The sequence below is a fragment of the Entelurus aequoreus genome, linkage group LG02 (assembly GCF_033978785.1).
Source record: "Entelurus aequoreus isolate RoL-2023_Sb linkage group LG02, RoL_Eaeq_v1.1, whole genome shotgun sequence".
Lineage (NCBI taxonomy): Eukaryota > Metazoa > Chordata > Actinopteri > Syngnathiformes > Syngnathidae > Entelurus > Entelurus aequoreus.
In genome coordinates, this window is record NC_084732.1 from 72,976,622 (window position 1) to 72,990,602 (window position 13,981).

Below are 13,981 nucleotides of genomic sequence, written 5' to 3' on the forward strand. Positions count from 1 at the left end.
AACTCCTTTCTGGTTTACGAAACATGTTGAAGAAGCAAACAAGTTTGTAAATCGAGGTTTCAGTGTATATCTTTGTTACATGTGACAATGCTCATTAATGGACATATACAATGTAAATGCTATAGATTGTAGCCAAATGCTAATTAACATCTGCAGTCCACGGTACGTTATTGGTATATTGTATTAATCATTGACTTGCTGTGGGCAATGTCAACGCAAAGAAACAAGCCCGGGGCTCCCACTAATTCAACGTTATGGTGACATTTATTTTTAATACTTATTCTTGCTGTATTTATCTGCCATCAGTGGAAGGCCGGTCCGTGATAACGATGCCTCCTGGTGCAAACAAGGTTGCGTACCTCTGGTCTAACGGGATCTTAATTAGGGATGGGAATTAATAACATTGTTTGCCATTCCAATTCTATTTTTGACTCAGTTTACTAAAGCAGCAGCTATCGATTTTTTTTAGTAATCGAGTTATCTATTAGTTTGTCCAATTAATCGAGTAATCGGCCCAAACCAACAATATAGCCTCAATGAGTATTTTGGGGATGTGTTTACAATAAACTTTTTTACTAATAAATGCACAAAATCAACATTGAAATTGCACTTTTAACATGTCAGCAATTATATATATTTTTTAAAATTGCGGTTTGCTGGCAGAAAGATCACGGCACCCAATATTAATAATGAATAATGGTTTTAATTCATATAGTGCTTTTTTCTTGTGAATCAAAGCGTGTTACACTGAGAACCTATTATACATTCACTCCGCTCCACCCATACGCCACCGCTCTTTTGCTATGTCCGCATATTTAAATTAGGCAGTATAAGTTAATTTGTTACCTGTAATATTAACTGTATACGATGTGCTGACATTGCCACTAGTAAAGATTCACTTCTGATCGTAGCGAATTAAAAACATTCATTCAAAGTTATTACATGCTGTGTGCTAATGTTTCTACATATTGGCTGTATTTACTCCCTTTGACGAAATAGCCACTTTGCAAATTGCCCTGTTGTCATCCTTTTTTCGTGAAATGTAACCACAAAAGACTCCCAGGAATTTAAAGCACTTTTTCGATTCTCATAACCTTAGCATAGTGGAGTATGCAGAGTACCTAATGAAGTGTCCAGTATGTTAAAGTAATGGTATGCAAAGAGTAACTACATCTCTGTAAAGTCTGTTCTGTTTTATGGCACTATTTTTATGACGTATGTGTTGACAATTTTGATACTGACCTTCAGTCCTCTCACAAAGAAACCGTCAAGTGGCCGCACATCGTAGCCAAGCTCACCATCAAGTCTTTTTGATAGTTGTTAACAGGCCACCTACACATGAGAGAAAACAAAATTACTTACTGCATCTGTAACAATTAATGTATTCCCAATGTGTACACATGTTCCTGTTCAATATGCAATTTTGCTTGTGAAAATACAAATTGTTCATTTTCACTTTTTAACTTTATTATTGTAATCAATTAGGCAGATTTTTTTTTACTCTAACACAATTTTTCTGGCTATATTCACAATTCTGGGAATTTTTTTTAAGGTCAATGTACAGGAATAAATGGAAATAATCTGATATGTAAATCTGCATGTTGGGAATTCAAAGATAATTGCGCATTTTGAAAAAAAAAGCCATCACATTTTATGCAACTAACCACACACACATTCCCCTACATCAGGAGTCTCAAACTCAATTTGCCTGGGGGCCACTGGATGCAGAGTCTGGGTGAGGCTCGGCCGCAAGAAAAGATTTCTTAAAAAAAAATGTTTTAAATGTCTTTATTTTTATTTTCAACACAAAATAAAATCAAAATATAAATGAACAAAATGAGAATTAAGTAAATAAATCAGTCATAAGTAATAACAAGAGAGGAGAAGTCTAGCAAAACTCCTAACCATTATGGACAACACCTCCCACCCAGTACACTCGGACCTTGCGGGGAGAATGAGTACGTTCGGTGGAAGGCTCAGACTCCTAAAATGCAACACGGAACGACACAGGAGGTCCTTCATACCGACAGCCATCAGACTGTATAATGCATATGTTCCTTGACTGCACTTAAATGTAAAGTATATGTAGAATATATTCATATTATTTATATATTATATATATAACATATTATATATATTATATTATTTATTGTTATTCTTGTCTATTGTGAGTGAACTGTGGTGCTGAATTTCCCCCAGGGATCAATAAAGTACTTGCTATTCTATTCTAACAATAATAATTCGATTTCTCCAGTCAGCAACAATGTATACACATACACATAATGTGCAACCCGGTTCACTCTCTCATCTCCCTGGTATTTTGCATACTCCTCAGCATGTCTAGTGGTATACTGACGTTTTAAATTGTATTTCTTGTGCACCGCAACTTTCTCTGTGCAAATAAGACACGTCGGGGTGCCCCTGTGCTCAACAAAGAAATATTGCATCTCCCACTTTTCCTGGAATTGTCTTTGCTCATCACTAACCTTTCTCTTCACTGCACGCTTTGAAAAAGACATGTTTGGTGTTGTAGAATATATTTGTCTTTAACCGATGCACAGAGAATAATGTTATTTCCGCAATGTGTGTCGTTCCGCTTTTCCTCCCGACAGCAACACGGCGGTCGGCGGAAAGTACCGGGACGGCTCCCGGAGTGTTATCCGGCGTCACATAAAAATATATGTAGTGTTCATCGTGTGAGGCAATGCAAATTAAACAAAAAAAAATAAAAAAATAACGGTTTGAATTGGTCCAGGTTATCGGGGACATTGTTACTGACGGGGGGCTCGCTGTGGAGTTTACAGTTACGGTAGCACAATTAGCCCTGATCACGACTAACGTGTTACACTTCCGATTCGCCCAGCGACTCTCTGTCGGAGTATCACCGATGGGGTCCAGTGCACCACGCTTTTGTATTGTCACTCGCTCCTTCGGTAACTACCGCACCGCTCGTCTCCCCCGCCCGGACCAGCGGGAGTGAGAAAGAAACACACAGTGACAGAGAGCGAGAGAGAGAGCGAGAGTGAGGGAGAGAGAGCGCGTGCAGGTCTCGTGGAAAAGCAGCAAAACGTTTCTCAGCTTGCATCACGCAAGTGACGTCAATGTTCGGCCCTCGAGAGCCACATACCACACCATGATTGGTAGATTCCTTGTAGCCCGGAAGAGTTAGGGCTACAAGGGATTCTGGGTATTTGTTCTGTTGTGTTTATGTTGTGTTACGGTGTGGATGTTCTCCCAAAATGTGTTTGTCATTCTTGTTTGGTGTGGGTTCACATTGTGGCGCATATTTGTAACATTGATAAAGTTTTTTTTATACGGCCACCCTCAGTGTGACATGTATGACTGTTGACTAAGTATGCATTGCAGTCGCTTACGTGTGTCTGTTGAAGCTGCATATAACATGTGACTGTGCAGGCACATTGTTAGTATGTACAAAAAGTGTACGCTAAACCTCGTGCCCTCAATATTGTTGACTCAATATTGTTGTCCTCAGTATTGTTGAAGGGTGAAAATCGGGAGGGTAGGCAAAAATGCTTCAGCTCCGCACACAACGCTGTCAAGCGCCATTCATATAAAACTCGCGGGCCGCACTAACAAACGTTCATATTAAGGTGCGGGCCGCACAATAACGTTTCGCGGCCTGCAATTGGCACGCGGGCCGCATGTTTGAGACCCCTGCCCTACATACACTGTGCAATACTCCATTGCATGCAATGATCATTTCCAAGATATATTGGGGCCACAGTAAAGCATTTATAATTTTATTTTAATTTTATTCACTGAAAGAAATGCATTTAGTTAGTTTAGTCTTTATTTGAAGTGACAATGCATAGAGACATTAAGCTCAAATACATATATGTTCTGCACGAGATTATAGCTAAACAGCTCATTTCCATCTGCAGTCCATGGTTACCATATTAAAAATATACAATGACATGCAATAAAATTATAACACTTTTTTGTAAAAAAAAATAACAATTTGGTTGATGTACTGCACTAATGCATGTTTGCATATCTGCTTATCATAAAACAAAATGTTCATAATTGTCTATGCATATTAACAATTACATAAATATGGTATTAGCCAGGATTAATTCGTTGCAGGTAGTACATTAAGACATTTCTTTTACAAACCAGGCAGCTTTTCGTCTGTATGCTGGAACACATTTAACTCTGGTAATTATTTTTCACTGTAGCTACATTGCAATCAATCTTAAATCCATTCTTGGACTCTGAAACCGATGCAAAATAAATCAAGACAAGAGAAAAAAAACATTTACAGTGAAGTGGAGGCTGTGCAGAATAAATCCGTGTTCTGACAGCCCAACCAATCTGTCGAGACAAATTAGCAGCATGACATGGATACTTTACTCAGCAATTAATTTGATCAATACATTTCGAGCTTGTTAAAATTGTTCTGGTTTTGACACACTGAAAGATGACATTGATCTTTTAATGAAATACGGTGATTTGACAAAATACTGCAACGCAATGGTCTGGAACAGCAAAATGTACAGCACAGGTGAAGAATTGACAATTAAAAAAGTTATGATAGCTACACAAAAATATCAACGAAAGCAAGTCTTGACAACTCCAAAAATATTGATGATCTACTGTATATTCTTGACCATAGAGCACACCGGTATATAAGCAGCACGCACAAAATGTTTAGAATTGTTTTTTTTCTCCATATATTTGCGCACTAGACTATAAACCGCAGATATACAGTAGGGTATACGTTGTAAAATTTGTAATACCTTAATCGTTTCCAAACGGTGTCTTTAACGCGGCAGTAAAACGGCTGAACAAACAAAACAGAGGTCATCTTAATGGACCCACTCGCTGCGGAAGCCAGCTCTACAATCAGCTTAACAGACTCAATAACTCCACGGTGATGTCTTGGTGAATTTACTGAGGAATTTGTGAAACTGAAACAATACAAAAAGAATGCTGTTGTCAAATTAATAATACTAACACAGATACTCTTAAACGTGTTAGCATATTAGCTCATGCTAACGACATTAGCTTCATTACATTACAATAGCACGTACAAATATGAATGAAAAACTCCTACAGAAATCACACATTAGACGGTTTAGTAAGTATAAACAGTTTTAGATATATTATAAAACTTACAAATGTGAAAAATCCATACGAGTAAGAATGCTATGGATGGCGATAAAACGGAAAAGCACTTCTACTTCCGGGTGAAAGTACTAAATGGAAGGACACAGCAGCACTTGCAGTAAACGAACTTGTCCAAGAGATGGCGACATAGTACAAACGCACCTTTTCAGTGAAATTGCTTGTTGTTTTTCCATGAATTAGCCACATCGTTTTTTAAGCCACAGGTTTCAAAGTGTTGGAAAAAAGTAGCGGCTTATAGTCCGGAATTTATGGTAAATAAAATGAGTGCATCTTTTGCTGATAAGGGCAAAAATAAACTGTACCTTAGCAAAAAGAAAAGCAGAAATGTCAGTCTTACACAATCGACCATGTCCGCTGCATGGTTCTACTGATATTTTTTAGGCCTGGCATGCTGAAGGCAGGTGGTGAGGAACGGAAAATGAGAGATTGTCCAATTGTTCCACATTTGAGCAGCTCATTATAGACTGCTGCTGTTATGTCTGCATTTGTAAAAACAAAAAAAACATGTGCATTATTGACGTTGTAGCCGTACAGTAGCATCACAAATGAGCTCTGGTGCAAGCAGAGTATTACACATGAAATTAAACACACAGTAATGGTTCTTCTGGGTGCAATATAGGGGTGGGTACCGAATATGGTACTTTTATAGGCCCCCGGTCAAACTGTCAGTACTACCGGGTATCGAGTCAAGTAAAATCAAACGGCGCCATATTTTGATACCTTTGTTCCACGTGACGTCTCATGCGGTTGCAGACTCGGAGGCTCAACCACTTGGCAGACAAACAAGCTTTCAGATTAGACTCTGCAACACTGCCTGTAGGCAATCTTGAAATTGTCCATGCCAACAAAGCAAGTACGCCTAATAGAAAATGCTCCAACATTACAGTAAGGCTCCACTTTTCAAAATGTGCTAGGTCGATGCTAATTTGCATTGAATTTGCCATCGACATGCTACCCATTAGCATTAGTCAAGTCAAGTCAAGTCAAGTCAAGTCAAGTCAACTTTATTTATATAGCACATTTTCAACAACTTTTTAGATTGAACCAAAGTGCTTTACAGGTTAAAAAAGCATGGAGCAAACAAAAAACAAAAAACTAAGCAAAACAAAAAACAAACAAAGAACATAAACAATGAATGTGCTAAACAAGATAGTGCAAATGCAATACGGTAAAAGGGGTCGAATAAAAAGTTTAAAAATTTGCAGAATAAAAATAATAATAAAAGTGCGATAAATTGAAAAATACAACTAAAGCGAAGGGGTGGGAGGGGGGGGGGGACTAGAAATGGTGGCCTAGTGGGCGGACTCAGCTCGGGTCAAAGGCCAGCGAGAAGAGGTAGGTCTTAAGGAGGGTTTTGAAGACCCCCAGGCTCTGGGCTGACCTAATGTGGAGGGGAAGGCTGTTCCAGAGCTTAGGGGCGGCAACGGAAAAGGCTCTGTCCCCTCTGGTCTTTAGCCTGGATCTGGGGACCGCTAGTGATTTTACATGCGCGATTGAACACCTCCAGATTTGACAATGGAAACTACAAAATGTAAAAATCAAACAGCTGGTACATAAGTACAATACTTACAGTAAAAACCCTGTTTAAGACGCAACAAAAGACTAGACACTCAGCTGTGGCTGGAGTCTATCCCACCACATTCGGGCGGAAGCTGGGGTACACCCTGGACAAGTCGCCACCTCATCGCAGGGCCAACACAGATAGACAACATTCACACTCACATTCACACACAGGGCCAATTTAGTGTTGCCAATGAACCTATCCCCAGGTGCATATAATTTTCAATTACAGTACAATGGTAAACAATTTAACATGTAATGAGAAATGGTTACTTAATGATTCCTTGCATAACATATTTTATATAATATGATTATATTACATTATAAACACTGCATATTTTTTATCGGTTATTTATTAAGAGCTTGATGTAGACAAAAGCTTTCAGTCTGTTAGCATAAAGCCAAATATTATTTAGAGGACATTATTGCATATTGTTCTAATGCAGACCCTGGCAAATTAAGGCCCGAGGGCCGCATGCAACCCGTTAAGCTTTTCAATCTGGCCCGCCGGAGATTCCCAAATAATTTTTTAGATCTCTAAGATGGAAACTGTAGCCGCCATTATGATGTGCAGTGATGTTTTCAAATTACCGTAAGTCTTGAACTGTACAAAGTATTTCAATGGTTGGAATCTGCGCTTTTGCATGATATACTAGTTACTATGGTAATCTACATCACAGCAGCTCAGACAAGGCACCAAGCAGTGTGGGTGGGGAGCGTTTTCACAGAGCGGCCAGCCTGAAATGCGGGTGTCAAGGACAGACGCGGAAGGAGATTTTTACAACTAAGTTCTAAAGCTTAGTGATATATCAGATTGTAGGTAAGGTTTTTTTTACCCTTCGCGTTCATATTTCGCTGTGTTTGTTGCATTTTTGTTGTGTTTTGCTTGATTGTAAAATATGTAGATCAAAAGGGTGTGTGACGTTCATATGTTGTCAATAGTCAGTGTTTTATCGTTCATAGTTAATATTGTACATCACAATCTTTTTTTTGGGGGGGGGGGGTTCTCAAAACCATGCAATCCTACTCAGAAGTGTATGATATCAAGACATAACTGGACAGCACACTTATCATAACCTGCCCATTGTTTCATATGAAATACAATTTAGATGTTATCATTAAACAAATTAACACATACACACTTAAGTACAAACATATGGTACCGTTAAATAGGGCTGGGCGATATGGCCGAAAACTATATCACGATATAATTTTTTTATTTTGATCGATAACGATAATTATTAATACTTTTTACGACTTATTTAAGCCGGCTAATAAAAACAGTAAAACAATTTCCAACTTCCAAAGGGTGCCATTTATCAGTGGAGAGAGTGTCTGGTAGCCAGGTAAGATGAGCGCTGCTAAGGGTAATACAATAATTAAAGTAGATTTGAAGGTAGTTGCAGATTTGAGACACTAGATGACAGTGGTGTATAAACTATTGAACACTACACAGTAGTTTGGGAATCAACTCATTAAACCGACACATTGGACATGTCAGGATGTAACCACACTGTCTGCATTAAAACAAACAAAACTAAAGACAAGTTTTGTGTCTTTGTTTTGGGTGGAAGTTGAAAAAATGTGTTTAAAGATTGGTTTGTTTATGAAGCTTGATGTGGTTTCTGTTATTTTAGGAGAGTTCAGTGACAGTCATGATTTAGTTAATTTAATTATCGTACTCGGTAAAAGGTTTATTTTTAAGGCCAAAAACAGATATTCACTTAGTATTACTTTCTTTAAAACATTTATTTAGTATTTTTTAACTTTAGAAAGTTATATGGTTGAAAACGATAATGATGCCAAAAAACATAAAAAAAAGATGGGAAGTCCTCAAAGGCTTATTTTGAAAATGTAATTTTGTTTATAGATGATATGCAATCTGTTGTTGTGTTCCCTAATTTGAGTGTACATAAATGAAGGTGTGTGTTGCTGAGTCCGACTTGGACGTGATCTGGACTGTTCATGGGTGCTTAATTTGAAAATGTAATTTTGTTTGTGGATCGTATGCAATCTGTATTCCCTGGTTTTCAGTGTACATGGCTGAAGGTGTGTGTTGCTGAGCCCGACCTGGACATCATCTGGACTTGACCTGGTTTTAAGAACCCTTTTAAACAATCTGATTTCATTGACAACCTGGTCTGGTGAAGATAAGGTCCTTTTTAAAAACATAAAATAAAATAAGATAAATAAATAAAAAACTTTTTCTTGAATAAAAAAGAAAGTAAAACAATATAAAAACAATTAAATATAAAATTGTAATTAATGAAAATGTTAGTGGACCAGCAGCACACACAATTATGTGTGCTTCAAGGACTGTATTGTTCTATATTGTAGGAACCAGAAGTTTAATAACAGAAAGAGACAGCCCCTTTTGTGTGAACGAGTGTGGATGGGGGAGGGAGGTTTTTTGGGTTGGTGCACTGGTTGTCAGTGTATCTTGTGTTTTTCATTTTGATTTAATAAAAAAATAAAAATAAAATAAAAGGCAAGTTTCTGTTATTGAGTTGATATATCAAGATAACACAGTTTCTCTTCTCACTCCATGCAGAGAATCCACGGCAAGACAGAAAGACGGCGTAACCACACTAATGTTATGAGAGTAGCATATGTGTGTGTGTGTGTACTCCTTTAAGAATGGCAATGAGTGAGTGGAAGAGTTAGGAGAGCGAGCAGTAGCATGCAGCAGTTTTGGAGACTGGCGAATGTGTCCGGTTGAGATCTACAGAAACAAGAATAAAGCGACCAAATTGTCAAGAATCGACGGCTTCGTCATTCCGACACAAAAGTGGAGCTTCGAGGACCCATTTTCAGGTCAAGTGAAGGGTGTTACCCCCAACGAAAAAAAATCGCCCATAGAGGGGACGTCTCCCCGCACTTCTCGACTACGGTGTGGGACTGGGGGGTGGGAGCCGAACAGCAGGAAAGGTGTAGTTGATACCGTTACATGATTGGCGGTTAGCATGTCCTTCCCATTGCACAGTGACACTTCTGGTTCACAATGCGTGAGTGAATTCATCAAATAAATCTTGCTTCATAATTTCTGTTTTCTTCTTGCCAAAAATTATAAACATATAGAATCTTTTATCGAATGCATTTTATATTGATATTGATTATGTGTCTATCGCGACATATATTAAAATCATATTATCAGCCCATCCCTACCTTTGAGTAACAGTATCGATCCTCAGATACCAGGATATCAGGGGCCTCACGTACTAAGAGTTGCGTGGATTTTCTACTACAAATAAATGGATGTTCAAATACAAAAAAGTAAAAAATCGGATGTTTTAAAGTATACACATGCACAAATCCAAGCACATTTATTTGTGTACATTGCAATCAACTTGAAATTGACCGCAGACGTCTGTGTGGCTGGGCACACCCTAACCCGCCCAGGCCAGGCCTCCTTAGAAATATGCAAGTGCTTGTGCTTGAGCTCAGCAAGCTACGTCCAATCACAAGTCAGTAGGAGGTGCATCTTTCTCATGTTTTGAACTGACGACAGAGCGATTGTCAGCCTGTCATTGCTGTGTCTCTGAGAACTGAACACAGACTGCAATAAAAAAAAAGTTTGGGTCAGGGGGAAGGTGAATAAGAAGATAAATGTGCATGGCCAAAACCAACTCAGGGAAATTATGCTGCAGCCCCTTTGAAAAGATAGTCGCTACAATGATAAGTAAAACTTCAGAAGAGGCGGGTGGGCGGATTACCCCTAATATGAATATAATTTGTATAATTTGCAACAAACTGTGCTCATACAGCTCATAAAGCCTGCTGACATAAGCCAGATGAGAGTTTTATGTGAAAATGATATAATATTTGGTTGAATGCGACCTTTTACATTTAAAAATGCCAGCGCCATCAAAAACTATATGAAAGACTTTAACTGTTGTTTGATTACTCAATTTCGTATTACAACACAGGAGAGCTTCTTGCGGTAGCAGCTGTGCGTGACACGAAGTCGGGAAGTCTCCGGTACCAATGTGCCCCAACCACCGCCGGCTGCTGCTACCCGCCCGAAACGGCCAAGAAGTCAAAAGAGCACATTGTGACAGCAATAGGTGGCAAAAATGATCGCTTATATAAAAAAATAGATGTCCTCACAAATATGAAGATGAATCATTACATGCATTTGCGAAAAAGTGAATTGTGTGGCCTTGCCTTGAACTTTTTTACATTGTTGAAATCAAATGTTGGCAAAGACCGAACGACCACCTCTTTGTGTTGCCAAAGTATCCACAGCCCCTAGAAATGTACATATGTGAAGCATGAAGTTGGCATGAGGCAACGCACACTTCCACGTCTTGATACATCTCAACTTTGGAATGAAAAAAGGCGTACGCCAGGTTACTGGTATCGTATCGGTTCTGTGAAAGGCACCCCTCCCTCGTGGCATGTGGATAAAAGAGGTGATTGTGTGTAAACTATAGTGCGTTTGGATAAAGTTGGCCTTCTATAATAGGGTCCTGTTAACAGAAAGCATTCACATGACCAAAAATATTAAAAACATTCAGTAAAAAGCTTTAAGTACGCTCCTCAGTCTCATAAAACCCTTAAATAAGCTACCGGTAAATGTGTATGGATGTAAGTTGTGATTGATCGCCATTTCATGCAAAGCTTTTCAATACAGAACTTTCCTGTAGTTGACCCTGCCTTTAATCAATTGACCAGCAATACAACCTGCATTTCATTTAGCACTTGGAAGAAATTCCACACCTGAGAGTGAACATACCACTTCTTAAAGAAGAATCTATAATGATCAACACATACAAACGTTCCTTTATTTCCTTTATGACCACGTCCTTGAAAAATCGGGATCGGGATTAAAATTGAATTCATTGTGCCGCCCCAGTATCGACGACTGAATTTCTGGCATTCATATAACTTACTTTTTGTCTCACACAACCATATTCCTCTCTCTTAGACACTTACTAACTATCTTGTTGAACAACACAAACATAACTATGCTAATATAACTGTAATTATAGTTCACCCGTGACATATAGTAAGAATAGCTTATAATACCTAACATGTTAAAATTCCACAACTCTCTCTTAGACATATACCTTACTAACTATCTTGTTGCAAACATAACCATGCTAATATAACTGTAATTATAGTTCACCTGTGACATACAGTAAGAATAGCTTATAATACCTAACATGTTAAAATTCCACAACTGCTTGGATTCTAAGCATATTACAGACAAACCAGGTCAAAGAAAGCTTTATCATAATATTATTTGAGAAATGGGTAGTAAAAAGCAGTTAGAGCCAAGCAGCACTCCAGCTCCTCTTTGAGAAGACCCTCTCAGTTTAGCCCTGCGCTGACACCATTTACATTGCTTTTACATATTGTCCCTTTCAGTCGACCTCTCTTCAGAAAGCAGTTGCCACCACGCATATGAATCATGAGCATCAACTTTCAGGCTCACTCTTGTGAATACATTTTGAACATTAGGCAGAAATTATTACTTTTACTGGTGCTGGGGATGTATATCAAGTAAATGTACAGGTGGGAGAATGTGATGTGGTCGGATAAAATTCTACTCTACTATCAGCATCATTAAAAGGCATCAACATGAAATATTTTAAGCTATTAATGCTGCTAAGGGTTTTCTTCGCCTATGCAGTAGCACCATGCCAAATTCCCAACCTCAAAAACAGTGTGATTTCATGCTGGATTTAGGGAATAAAGAGGGTTTCACGGGTGCTGAGTTTGCATGCAGAGAGGTGCCGTGTCGCAGTCACATATGTTCAGGAAAGCAGGCAGCGGGTTCTATATTTTGTCGGGCTGGACTACGGTTCGGTACGCTAGTCTTAATCAAAAATTAAAAAAACAATAACAAATATAATTGCCATGTGAACAAAGGCTGCATAGTACAAAATAAAATAGTACATGAATAATGTAAGGAAATGATTAGGCAGCATTTGTGACTTAATTACGTGATAAAACTCAGATGTTCCAAAACAAAATGCAGTCCCCTGGGTTAAATGTGTTGCTTATTTTTGTAATTTCCATTTTTACCAGCTCAGACTTCACAAGAATATTCTAAAAAAGATATTAGAGCATGAAAACTTTACAAACTTTAAGAAACTTAAGTGTTCCGCAGAAGCATGCCGTGGTGACCTGTTGATTTGTAAAGTGGAACATTGGTTTACGAACTTAATTGGTTCTAGAACATGGTTCGTAAACCGAAAACTTTACATAATGAACCAAAGTTCCCTATAAAAATCAATATAAACATGAATAATTGGTTTCTCGCCTTGACAAAAGTCCCTATTTCTGTAACAAAAAAAAAACTGCACACTATAGCTGTATCTCAAACCAACATAACAAGGTGGTAATAGCTTAACCATCGTTTTTATCCAAACATTACAGCAAGCGTAACTGTCAACAAGCACACACACAAAAGTATCCTTGGTTCACTCAGAAACGTTAACCATCATGTTGCCACAATTTAAAAACAAAAAAATAAAACCATTTGACCTTGTGAGTTTCGGATCAATAAATAAGCAGTAGCGTCACGTAATCACCGCTAGCTATCAGTGTGAGGTGATCCTTCATTGGCTTGTATCCCGGTAGTGCCTTCTCCTTTGCTGTAATAAAAGGTATGCTGTGGCATCTTTTTTGGTCTCATCACAATTAAAGACTTGCTGCGAAATAAAGCCCCCTTCGCTGATAAAACCTTCAAACTGAAGGTGCCGCAAGCCGGAGGCTAACTAAAGTAAACGCTAGCTCAAAGTTGTTGTCTAGCAACCCGAAGCTATACAGTAAAACTGTGAGAGTTTGGACACATTTAAAGTGTTTCTGATCAAAATTATCTCTAAAACAGGCTGACAAGGTACGACAATTGTGGAAACAGACACGTCGGAAGTGCCACTAACTGTCGAAGCTCTTCCAAATGGCCACGCCCGGTGTGTACAGAATGTAAACATGATGTTACCTAGGGAGCCCCGCCACTTTAAAATGGTCGTGGCCATGTGTACAGGAAGTGGTGTTCATAAATCGAGGTTCCACTGTATGTATAACACTATATACAGACTCCATTACAAGATCACCAGACGGTAAGATCACCAGACTGTTTTCAAGGGGGATAGTATCCAAGTAATTCAGTGTATTTGGCACTCTGACAATGATATCCTATTTTCATGACTGGAATTAAATGTGGGAATACAAAAAAATACTGTATTTAATGCCTGATTCCAGCAATTTTTCAAGAACCCTTAGCACAACTCCATATTTAAATAACTGATACATATTGGAGAGA

General features: G+C 38.4%; 1 protein-coding gene across 2 annotated transcripts in view; it reads right to left on the reverse strand.

Annotated features, from left to right (window-relative positions):
- Positions 1-13,981, reverse strand: part of glceb (glucuronic acid epimerase b) — an 86,467-nt gene that overhangs the window by 49,105 nt on the left and 23,381 nt on the right. The window contains exon 2 of one of the 2 annotated variants that reach the window (XM_062031934.1): positions 1,243-1,332. The exons of the other annotated variant lie outside the window; for it this stretch is intronic. The gene's annotated coding sequence lies outside the window, so the exon portion shown is untranslated. The remainder of the gene's footprint in view (positions 1-1,242; positions 1,333-13,981) is intronic. 2 annotated transcript variants of the gene reach the window in all.